Source organism: Platalea leucorodia (assembly GCF_965183815.1).
Source record: "Platalea leucorodia genome assembly, chromosome: 3".
Lineage (NCBI taxonomy): Eukaryota > Metazoa > Chordata > Aves > Pelecaniformes > Threskiornithidae > Platalea > Platalea leucorodia.
Window position 1 is genome coordinate 11,747,243 of NC_138825.1, and position 12,269 is coordinate 11,759,511.

Genomic DNA, 12,269 nt, shown 5'->3' on the forward strand with positions numbered 1-12,269 from the left:
TCTACCATTGCGGCATGGGGATCAAAGTCGCTGTATCTGCGACATGATTAATGCATTCCTCTCACATAGGCTCCAGCGTAAAGTTTTTGGCCACACTCCTCCTGTTTAAGCACATGATTGCATAAAGGTAATTATGGCACAGTGTTTCTAAACAGCCACTTCCAACCATACCCAAAGAGCTTCCTCTTCCAGGCTCAGTTTTTCGATGTGAAAAGGGAATTTTGGCAGTAAATCGTTATCAGAGGGTGGTTTCTAACAAGTATCATTAGCTAATCATGACTATTTCCCAAAAGGGTACTTTGGCACTTCAGTAACATTTTTGTTAGCACAAACCAAGAATTAAAATGGAATAAAATATTTCAGGCATTTGGCGTTTGTCAGACTGTCAGCTGTTTCTCAAATTCAGCAGAGAACATACTGATTGCAGCTGATATTTTCAAGAAATACACACTCATTTCATCAGAAAAATATCATCACTTTAAAAACTTCTTAGATGTAATTAAACAGACAGAATTTGACTGACATAAATCCAAAGTCTGAATTATAGGGAAAGAACTGAGCCCATTTATTTTTTCAATGTAATACAATTAAAAGCATACATACACAACAAACATGCTGTTTATGCACCTTATAGCTAGAGAGTTCCCAAATTAAGACAAAAATTGAGCAAGTAATTTACTACATCACAGCCACTTAAGTTTAACAAGTAAATCCTTTTGGCCATATTACCTACTTGTGAAAGACCAACGATGCCCCCACTTGACTAAACTATGTCAGTGCTAAGCAATTAGCTGCTAGCTACCGACTGATTTATGTTTTCACTGCTTCTGGGGAAGAAAATGTATAGAACCAGGAAAGTAATTTTTCATTTACCGTGATAGTCAGCCCTAGAAAGTTGTTTTATAAACACACCTACCTCATAATCAGATAGAAGCACTGCCAACTCATTTAGAAAGTGCAATATGTATACCTTGCTGAGATTTTTTTAAATACTGGATCATATGTACAAAATAACTTGTTAAAAAGTGTTTTTTCTTTTTAATCCTGTCAACGATTCAAATCAGCATGAACAAATCCGTAAATGATGAGACAAATATCTCTAAATACACTGAATTAACATCTTAATAGGGATATACAAAAGAGGGAAGAAAAAGCAGCAATAAATGATAAACTTTCTGCACCATGCATCAGATTTTAATCAGAGAAACAAATATTGCTTAGGAGCTGCCAGACAGTTACTCCAGATTCAGGGTGATGTAACTAAGATCAGGTTTTTCTCCTGTTTTTTTACAACTTGAAGCAAAAACCAGTAACTAACCACTGACCCCAAATTTAAGGTACTACCTTAATTAAAATATATTTGCTATCTAAACTATTTACATGGAAATAACACTGCTGAGAGAAAATAACTAAAATAGCACTATCAAGATATGGAAAAATGATATTTTAACAAATTTTTAAAGCAAAGAGCTATTTCTTCAAACCATAGAGCACTACTTACCAGATATATTAAATGTCAACTATAAAGTCTTAATACTTGTTGCTGAAACTCTCTACAGAAATGTTACATGTTCCAGTCACCACCTAAATACTTTCTGGTTAACTCTGAAATGGCCTTAGGCAATATTACCATTAAAATGCCTTAATTACACACCTAACAAACTGAAGATGTAACTGATTTTAAAGCTAGGTTTTACAAAAGGACACCCAAAGCCATTAAATCAATAAATTCAGCAGAATTTTGCATTTTATTTACAGATTATCAATTTTTAAAATCCAGATTACAATTCCTTGGAAATCTATGCTTAAGTTGGAGCTTCTCTCCCATGTTTGTCCTTCCATTTACTTTAGATTTTCTAAAAGTATTTTATCCAGAATATGCAAGATTGAGGATGTGCATACTGTAGTTACACAGTTTTCTCTTCTCTAGCTGATAAAGCAGAAATTATATATGGCTTTCTTTCCAGATTCAGTAGTCCAAGTTTTTTTGGATAAAGGTGAAGTTAATATTATGATAATGTTATGCTCTTATTCACTACCTGAGTCAAAGCTTTTGTTAATCTATGATAAAAGCATTCAACTCAAGACACACTGGTGATATATGAGTAATGGCAGAAGTGCGCATGGGCACTTGACATCCCTTCAGAAGGGTTAACAAATGTTAATTTTGAATTTTTTCGTGAAGCATCATTATGAAAAACATTTTCTTTCGATACCTGTAGGTTATACATATTAGTTACAGGTTCAGTACAAACACAAGTACTACCAAATGTGTATTTCTAGCATATATTTGCTTTATAAGATTGGTAGGAACTCATCAAATGAAATGAAAATTTAGTTAGCTTTTTCTTACGTAATTCTTTTAAGCACTGACTACACAATTCATCTAAACCACACAGCAGTCGTGACTTGCCTTTTTGAGTTCAAAAGCCAAAGTCCCTGAAAACTCATTTGGAAATGCCACTAAAAAGCATGAGATATCCACAACAGATTGCCAGGTCTGCTCACTGATCAACAGGTTACTGAATCTAATGCAACTGATTTTTATCCAGCTGTGGATTAACTGCATGGCAAGTGCAGAGGTTCCAGAGCTGGTCCCTCACATGCTAGCTCACATCTAGATGCAGCATCATGTGGGTGGATTTATCAGCTGGAGTCAGCACTAGCTTCAGGATATCTTTGTTTCACAGTCAACAGAAGCACTGAAGTCTCTTTACTTTATTCTTCTTTTACATGTTCTGGAAGCTTAATTAATATGTCTTATAGTGTATGCATTTTTCCTCTTGGGAGATTATCCCAACAGACCATTACTCTACGTTAACAAGAGGACAATAGCTTTAAATATTAGGCTGCATCAACATTTCAAAATATTTAAATAATTGTTTTGCTGCTCTCAGGAACGCAGCACCAGGTGCACTGATGGTTTGCAAAGTGAGGGTTGAGCTGCATCTCTGACACACGCAGGCCAACGCTGAGGAGAAGAAAATCAAGATGGGAACTGGTGATGGGAACATGGGGCTATGAACCAAGCCTTCGTACGAGACACGGGGAGCAGCCAGAATGAAGATCGTAGGGGCTCAGTCTGAACAACTCTTAAGAGCTTGTTGACAGGTTGCATGGGGGTAGAGGAGTCTAAAGAGAGCAAGAGGCAGTGTTGAAGGCTGGAAGAGAAAGATGCTGAGGAGTAAGGAAAAAAGTACATAACAGCTGTGGGAATCTGAGTGGAAGACTTACGTGGTTTGAGTTTTATACTAATGAACACAGCTCCCCGAAGAGGAAAGGAGTTGAGAGAACAACCCAGGAATGGTAATTAACTGCAGGAGGAGAGGAAGCTGAGATTGAGATAGGGCTGAAAGTCAGAAAAGGGAAGACCTAGAAACAATCAACAAACAAGTTCTGCTCCTCAAGAAGCAAGTACAGGCAACGGTCTCTTACTTATTTGACTGAGCAAAATAAAAGGGATTTTCCCTTACCCCTATCAAAACTACAATGCTGTCTAGGCTCACTGAAAATTGTGAAACCATTAAAATGCAAGATAAAGTAAATGAAAGCAACACATGTATACGATGCATGTATTAGAAAATATGCATTTCCTGGAAAGAAATGTTAGAGGAGTTCTGCTATCCTGTTACTCTGGTACACAAACTTATCAGTTTAGGAGTACATTCTTTAACTATTTTGCTCTCTATTTGCATGGCATGGTGCATGATTACACGAAATGTCTCTAGTTCCTACTGCCCCTAAAAATGAAGGGCATCTGAAAACCCAGCTGCCTCGTACAAGTTACAGATTCACTGAATCTGTTTCCCATATATGATTAATAACAAGTATTTAGGTAACCTCCAGGTTTCTCCAGCATCAGGCATCTGATGATCAGGCATCTTTTTTTCCTCACTCCTCTGATTGTGCCTACAGCTAATGCGGATATGCAACAGAATATAAACTTCTAACTTGAAAAGCTTAGGCATAAGCTTTTAATTGCTTATCATTTTACAGGTTTGATTTCGGCACAACCAAACCAGTCCATGTTCAATCACAACCTTAACATTTAGACATCTGCCTGAGCTGACATGATGCTCTCATGTTTGATCCTGGCAAGGTGAGGAGGAAGGTGAAATCCTGGGGACATGCCTCAAGTTAGCTGTTGGTCAAGTAGTAGTGAAATTATTTCATTCTAAAGGGTTTTCAGTTGCTTGTTACATATTTTGGTGGCCATAAGGCTGGAAAGAGCTTTTGCAAACTATGACTGGGAAAAGAAAGGAAAGCAGCTAGAGTACGTACGTGCTACCCAAAATGCCAGTATATGGATCAAACCTAACTTTCTAGACAACAAGAATGGCAGACCCTCTCAATTTGGGAAGATAAAGCAAGCAATCAAAGCTGCTTGGATATTCTGCTCTCCTCCTCTGCAGTTTTCCAAATCACGCCCATTTGCAAAAGGCACCCATTTGCTCGCAGCACTGTGGAGAGGAGTGACATGCTGGGGAATGGAACAATTTCTTGCAAGGTTTAATCCACCCTGATTTGCCTCTGAATATAATTGGGGGTGGGTTACTCCTTTCTATATGTTTTCACTTTATTAGTTGGAGGGGGACAGACAATGTGATCCTATGTCATAGGCTGTATGATGCTGTGTTTAACTGAATACGTTGGACCCGAGGAAGAACTGATGAAGTTAACACCTGCCATCAAGAAGCACACACACCGCAAGACCCTGTTACTGTTTTCCCTCTCCTAAACAGCCACAACTTCCCGCTGTTTGCCACTCTCCCTCCCTGATTCACATCTAAACTTACACAGTTTGTGCTGTATATGGCTAAATCATATACACAATGGTTGTCCTTCAACATGCCGTCACTTCTGCTCCCAGCCTGTAAGGTTTAGCAAGTCCCTCATGCTTGAGTTAGTTTCATCCGCATGACTTTTACTTGTCCAACCCCACAAACAAACATGATGATGGTATTTTTTATTCTAATCATCACTACCTATTTCTTCTCACATTGTGCCTATCTCACTGCTCAAGGCAAAAAGTTGTTGCTCGTTATTTATTAGCCTTAACTTACAGTGTATGGCACTCAGCTTCATTTAAGCAGTATGATGCAAATACTGCATCAAACATAGCATTTCAACTTTTCTGTGATCTCTGGCATGATAGCCGTCACACAGTATCAGGGTGCTCTGTGATGGGTGAATGAATATATTGACATGATAAGAGACTCACAACTGGTATTTTACAAATAGGGAAACAGTCTGAATTGAATAACTTGCCTGAGCCAGTATTGACTATCACAAGAACTCAAAGATGCTACCTAATGTGAATCTGGTGTACGCATCCACAGCATCCCACCAAAGCATTCCTCCTGACTCCAGGGGCAGGTGACAGTGCTCAGAATAACCAAAAACCAACTTCCAGACTTTGACAAGTTAAGATAAAGTCCAAGACCTGGCCATCCCAAAGACAGGAACACAACATTCGTATCCTCAAACACTGTTCTGGGCAGCTTGCTCAGTGTCGCACACCAGTTTGATGTCATGAGCTCTGTCCAGGCTCTCTGTGGCATTCACCCGGCATAACGAAGAGACCGTGCTCCGTTAAAGACCTTCCAACTCCTATGAAAAAATAAAATGGCAGCCCTGCAGACAGCTGCCTCTTCTATTACAGGACCTGATTACTTTTGCTCCAAGCACTGAGGAAGTGGTCCAGCAGAAAATCATGGTACATAGTCATACAATTGAAATGTGTACATGTATACAACCTACAGGCATATAGTGCACAAAGATGGGAGAGGTTACAGTAAGAGAAGCTACCTTAAATCTGGCAATTCATAACTGCTAAGTACTTCATTTTGTAATTTTTGTAATTGTCTGGTAGCCTCCTTTTGGCTTTTACTTTGTCTAGTAATGAAGTAACTTTTTCTTAGCATAATCTTTTAGGGTTTTGGTTTGGTTTTCACTGTTGGGGATTAAAAGGCTAAAAAAACCCAAGTATTCAGGAACTGAACTCTAAACCTTCAGAACCACAAGCCACAACACATCAACTACCGGACAATTTCCTCACTTGGGCAACAGGGCACAGAGTCTGTCTGCCCATGGGAATTAATTAAGAACAAGACAGACTGTTTATTTCAAGACAACTACCTCCCCCGTGGATGTTCTTAATAGAGAATAACAGTACCGCACAGGAGTGAGAGTAGCTACCTCACCAGGTTGAGGAGCCCTAAATTTATTAGCCAATGGCAAGGAGAAGATTATGTTAATGAGCTAGTAAAGGAGAAACAAATCTGAGACAAGATAATGAAATGGTTACTGATGTGCAAGTAATTTCACCTGATGGTCAGTACAGCCAAGAAAAAAAAAAGTCATAGCGAGCTCCTTCTCAGATTCAACTATTATAAAAGGATTGGCTGAGGCTCATCTAGCTTCTTTTCCCTGAGGCTGCATAATCTTTGTCTTGAACATCATATTTTCAATTACAAAAAAACAGGAAAAGGTATATAATTCATACCATTAAGCAGAAGTGAATGCTGAGTTCATTCTCTGATGATTACATATATTTGTAATATAACAGTATGAACAGGTCACATGCAGGGATGGGGCCTCATTTTTCTGCTCTCAGAAAACGGGCAATTTCCTCGTGTCCACCTCCCTTTCTCCAGCTGCCCCGGTGGCACGTGGGCTGAAGTCTCTGCTCCTGTGTAATCTGTGCTGGAAGCCCAGATGAGCTACCAGGATGCTGTCGGTTCACAATCCTTGGCTTTCTGCCACGATGGGAACGTTAAGGGTTTTGGGCAGGTTGCCAGAATTAAGCAACTTAAGCCACAGATGAGGAACAGCAATTTTCAAAGCTTTTAAGTTTGTTAAATGTGAACTCAACTAGCAAAACGCACCTCCCTGGGCCCAAGGCTATCTCTGCCACATTTCAAAGGCCTGCAGCAAACAATGGAAGTGTTAGAGCTTGTCAGAAAAGGGTCACAAGAATCTCTTCTAAAAGAAAGTACAAGGCAAACTAAAAATGAGAGTCACTGCCAATTCTTCCTAAAACCAGTGAACTCTTGTTGCTTTTGCAGGAATTTATTTTGACATTAGCCATTAAATAAATGCAAGTTATTCTCCCACTCTTCTGAACATTTCAACAGACATTGTTTTTTCAGGCAACCTTCTGATGTTGTATCATTAAGGTGACATTGCTCCATAGAACTTTACAGATACCTATTTTGTAAATCTACTGCATCATTTGTGTTAATGCACAGCCATAGGCAGATTTATGGAAGTGTTAGTCTCTGCCTATGAGAAATGTTTGGTTTAAGTACTTGAGAGCATAATACAGATGCCAGCTTTGTGCAGGTATTACACTAACAAAGGAAAACAATCTCTGTGTGGAGGGGTTTAGAGCACTCAGTATTTTTAGGCCTGGCATTGATGGCACAGAACTTGATGTGGTGCCTCTGAAGTCCAGAGGACACTTCTTAACTGAGGGTGGAAATAAAATAAGTGTATTCTACAATCTCGCATGAGGTGCTGGCATCCATGAGCTTAGATCAGGCATAAATATGGCTATTCTCAAGAAAGCTCCTTGGGATAGCTATAGGTGAATGAGAATTTAATGGAAACAAGTGACTTTTAGCCTTGATAAACTACTGCATCAGCAGCCCACTCTATGCAAATAAGCACAACATGGAGATTAATAAAAATATTGTTTCACCACTCAGTGGTAAGGAGGAGCTACCCATAGATGATGGGGAGACATCTGAAATGCTTAATGCCTTTCTTTTTTCTTCATCAATCTTTATTCTACAAGTCAGGTGCAAGTTGGAGACTAGCATTACTAATATCAGACACAAAAAGGTCAGATTTCAGCCAGGTGTGGAAACAGCTTAGACAAGCCAGATGCTTTCCGATCAGCTGAACACATTTAATGTAATCCTAGAGTACTGGAAGAACCAATATGAAACAACATCTGAAATTAACGGCCAGTTTGAAAACTTGAAGATGATGGGCAAGATACTAGAACAGCAGGAAAAGACTGCATTCCCTTCTAGTCTTTAAGAGCACAAAAAAAGATGAATCAGAAGAATGCAGACAAACTAACGAAAAAGAGGTGGAACAAATAATTAAGTTGCTTCTTAGCATGCGCAAGTTAAAAAGGAGACAAGCAACAAATATTAATTTGTCATCAACAAATCATGACAACCAGTCCAAGTTTCCTCTATAAGCGGGAAGCAGGCAGGGGAGGGGAGAAGCAGCAGAAAACGTATTCTGATTGTAGTTAAGCTCTTTTCATTGTCTCTCAAGATGATCTCATAAGGAAGCACGGAAAATGGAGCCGTGGCATAGGTGCAAAACAGGCTGAAAAACAACATCCAAGACTAGTTTTAAATGATTATTGGAATTATGCATTAAAAGGGTTCTGCAAGAGTATTTCTTGGTTCAGTGTTGAAAGTCTGAATTAGGAAGGTGGATGATACACTAGACATGAAGCTGGGACGGACTTCAAAGGAGAACTCCGATCATATAAAAATGAGAAAAGTTCTGAAGAAAACAGGATGAAATTCAATAGGTGCAAGTGCAACACAGGAAGGAGTAATCATTTACATAAATGCAGCATGAGGAAGAACTGGTTAGGTAACAGTTCTTCACAAAAGGATGTGGGGGAAACAGTCTATTCAAGCTGAACATAAGTCAACAACATCAGGTTGTTGTGAAAAAGACAAACATCATATTGAGATGTATGGACAGGAATAAAGTTTGCAAGACATGTACTGCCCCTCCCACTCCACTCAGCATCAATAAAGCTGCCGCAGAAATTTTATGTTCAGTTTTGTGTGACGCAGTGTAAGGAAGATGAGCCCAAAGAAAGAGTATGGAAAAAAACCAGACCATGAAGAAAGCTGGAGCAAACTTAGGTCACTTATGTTAAGAAAAAATGATAAAGTAAAGTAATGTGGTAAGTCTTCACGCATGCAAAATTCTGAAAAAGAAAGAAAACCCTTTGTCCCCCATGCCAGTGTTTACCAAAATTAAGTTACAGGCCTCAATTGCAACAGGTCAGACATTAGCAGGAGCAATCTGTAAGACAGTACAATGAAGCACTCAGACTGCCTTATAAAGCTGTGGATGCTTCATTACTGAAGGTCTTTAACAACAGTTTGAAGAAATCTTTCATTTCCTAAAGCTGAACTTGCCTTTGGGCAAGCAGAAGGACCACGTGATCTTTTAAGATGTGTTTCAGACCTACCTCCTCCGTGTTTCTTAACTCCAGGTCCTACAGGCGAAGGACACAGCTGGCACAGGCTGCTGCCCTCAGCAAGCAGGAGTCCGGCAGGGCTCCCCCTCTGCCCGCCGGCAGCAGAGAAGCAAGCCGACAAACTCCTGTTTCCCACGGTGAACACCTCACACTGGCCTCTCAGCTCACATCATCCACCAAAAAAAAAACCCTTCCCATTTTAAAAAGTAAGCCTGGGGTTGGGGTCCCAATATTATTTGTTTCATAAGCAACTCATGCACCAATTCACTCATGTTAATCAGATTTCCTTGCAAAGCACAGTGTATTTTGCTTTTTTCCTGGCACATAGCTATCTGAGTACACAAAAAGTTTAATAACCACTAACACAAATCTCCAAATGAATAACTGTACATAGTATGTCTTTTATCTTTGAGTTGTTTAGGAGACTGGCTATTGAAGTAGTATAACCCCACCACTCCAACTGCTCCTCATGTACACTAGCAGAGAGGAAGGCTCTCTCCCATTCAGCACATCTCTGCAGAAAGTCATAAAGACACTTCAAAATCTAGGATACATCAGAAAGGTTATTTCATGTGCAAGGTAAGAGTTCAGGTCAAATCCAGGACAAGAGTCAGCAAAAGAAACCACCCAATTACAGCTAGGTGAAATTAGGTATTTAGGCAAATAGTAAGATGTAAGCAACACTGGTAACCGAATCGGCTGGATTCAGCCCTCAGTCACAGCAGAGATGTCACAAGCAGAGTGAACTGGGAAACCAGAATTACTTTAGGCTTTTTTTTCTTCTTCTTTTTTCTTTTTTTTAAAGAAAAAAAACAGGTGATAACACTTGCAAAATTCTTATATACATAAACAGAATGCTTCACTCCCAAACACCATTCATAAACAACATATAAAACCGAAAAGTATTATTAAATAAACAAAGCAAGTGAAAAATTAAGGAATGGCAGACTCAAATATTCTTGGTTTAGTTGCCAAACGGAACAAGCATTATTTAAGCAGTGTGAGGGCAGATTGCTATCTTTACCTCATTGAATAGTACCTTATTCTGTGAATAGCCCCCATGGAATAATAGCCACTACTCAAGGATTCAATAGCTTAATGAACATAAGACTGGTACAATCTGGAGCCTAATTTGCATGTATTTTGAATATTTTTGCTTTATTAGTTTCATTTCAAAATAAAAATACATGTAAAAGCAACAGCAATTCAAGTGCTACTTCGTTTAACATATATTTTTCCAGGAATTTTTACACTATCCAAATTTGCTAATTGCCAGGACTTGTGCAGCTAAAAGGAGAAATACATGTTAAATGAAAATACCCTTTTTGTTTTATAATACATAATTAGCACAAGCATTTCTAGCTTCAACACTGGCAAATCTACCCTCTTGAAGAATATACACAATTATCATGCTACAAATTAAATTTGGTGTGGTTATGCTTTTAGCACTCAACAAGTAAAAGCTTGTAAATGAAAAGCTGAAGCGCAAAGGTACGGCAAGTCTCATTTAAGAAATCAAAATCTTTGGGAAAGAAGAATTCTCTTCCACAGAAGTCAAGAAAAGCTGCTAATAATTAAATATTGCTGTTGATCAACACTTTACGCTACATGTTTATTTTGAAAGTCCTTATTTAAGCAGATCGTGATATAAAACCGATCAAATTACTATACTGTATTCCCATATGATGCCTGGCTAATAACCACGCAACAGTTGGAAACTGTCAAAATATTTTACAGCTCAATTGTAATTACCATCCAAGTCTAAGCATGCAGTAATTGGGCGTTAGCCATGTGCTAGGGGTGTTACAGCAATACACGGCAGTCAGTTCTTCAGTGTTTCATTTTTTACACATTTAAAACTCCTGAATTATCCCCAGGATCTACTTCATAAAGTTCTGAATGGAATATTAGTACGTTGTCCTGAGATAGCGGTTTTTTTTTTTTTTTCTCTTAATACAATATAGTATTTATGACAATATTTTAAAAATTAGCTTAACATTTGTAACTACAGAATTTGTTCAGCAGCTTTTTTTTTCTGGTTTAAATTCCCTAAAGTAAAAAAATATATTGTCAGATAAATAAAAATTAAACATTTTGAGCAAAATATTACATGGTAAATATTGTAATATTAAAAGCTTTGAGACAAACTGCTGATTTTGACTTCCATGAACAAATTTTGCAGATCATAAATAGAGAAAATATTCCAAGCTGCTGAGAGAGAAAAGAAGTACTGCTACAATATGGTAACATGAGGAACTTGAAAGGGTTTTCAGCATATACTATTATATATGTAATGAGCATAATACTCGTGAGTATTGTATACAGATGAGAGCCCAATAGGTTTTCCTGAACAGACAACTCTATAGGGGCTTCTGATTGTTTAGAGCTGGTATTTCTAAGGCAGTATCAGAGACAGGGATTCATGATTCATTGGTTTTTCAACACTATTCGAATCATTAATCCATGCATTAACTGTCACTGACTCCATAGTGACAAGAGAGACGACATCACTGGATTAAAATCCTTAAAAGACGTTACGCCTTTGAGCTGACAGGTTATAAATGGAAGGAAGTGTTACATTTTTAAATGACCTTTGGACTTAATTTACATGGTTGGGTTATATAAAATTAAGCGCTCTTGAAAGAAAGGCTCTCAATTGGTCCGATGATGATGCAACACTTAACATGCTTCTGGTGTGAGCTGTTCATGAGCTGTTCCACATACTCGTCTGCAGACAGGACTAGTAAACACCTAGATGGAAAGACGTCACCAGAAGACTTCAGTCTCCCAACCAGTAGTACCACTGTGGGATAACTCTCCCTTGGGCTGGGGGATAAGATGAGATTTATCAGAGAACCCCAAGGAGCTACAGGGGGAAAAATTTCAGCCAGTACAAATGCAGAAAACTCAGGCTCAAGCCTTGCCCATCATCTTTAACAAGTCTGACCACGCCCAGGTATCGCAATGTGTACAGCACTTATCGTTCACACATCTCAGCCTCCTGCAATACTTTTCACTGCACGAG

At 38.7% G+C, this 12,269-nt stretch overlaps 1 protein-coding gene across 1 annotated transcript in view; it reads right to left on the minus strand.

Moving 5' to 3' along the window:
- EHBP1 (EH domain binding protein 1) overlaps positions 1–12,269 on the minus strand; it is a 226,218-nt gene that overhangs the window by 83,480 nt on the left and 130,469 nt on the right. The gene's annotated exons all lie outside the window — the stretch shown is intronic.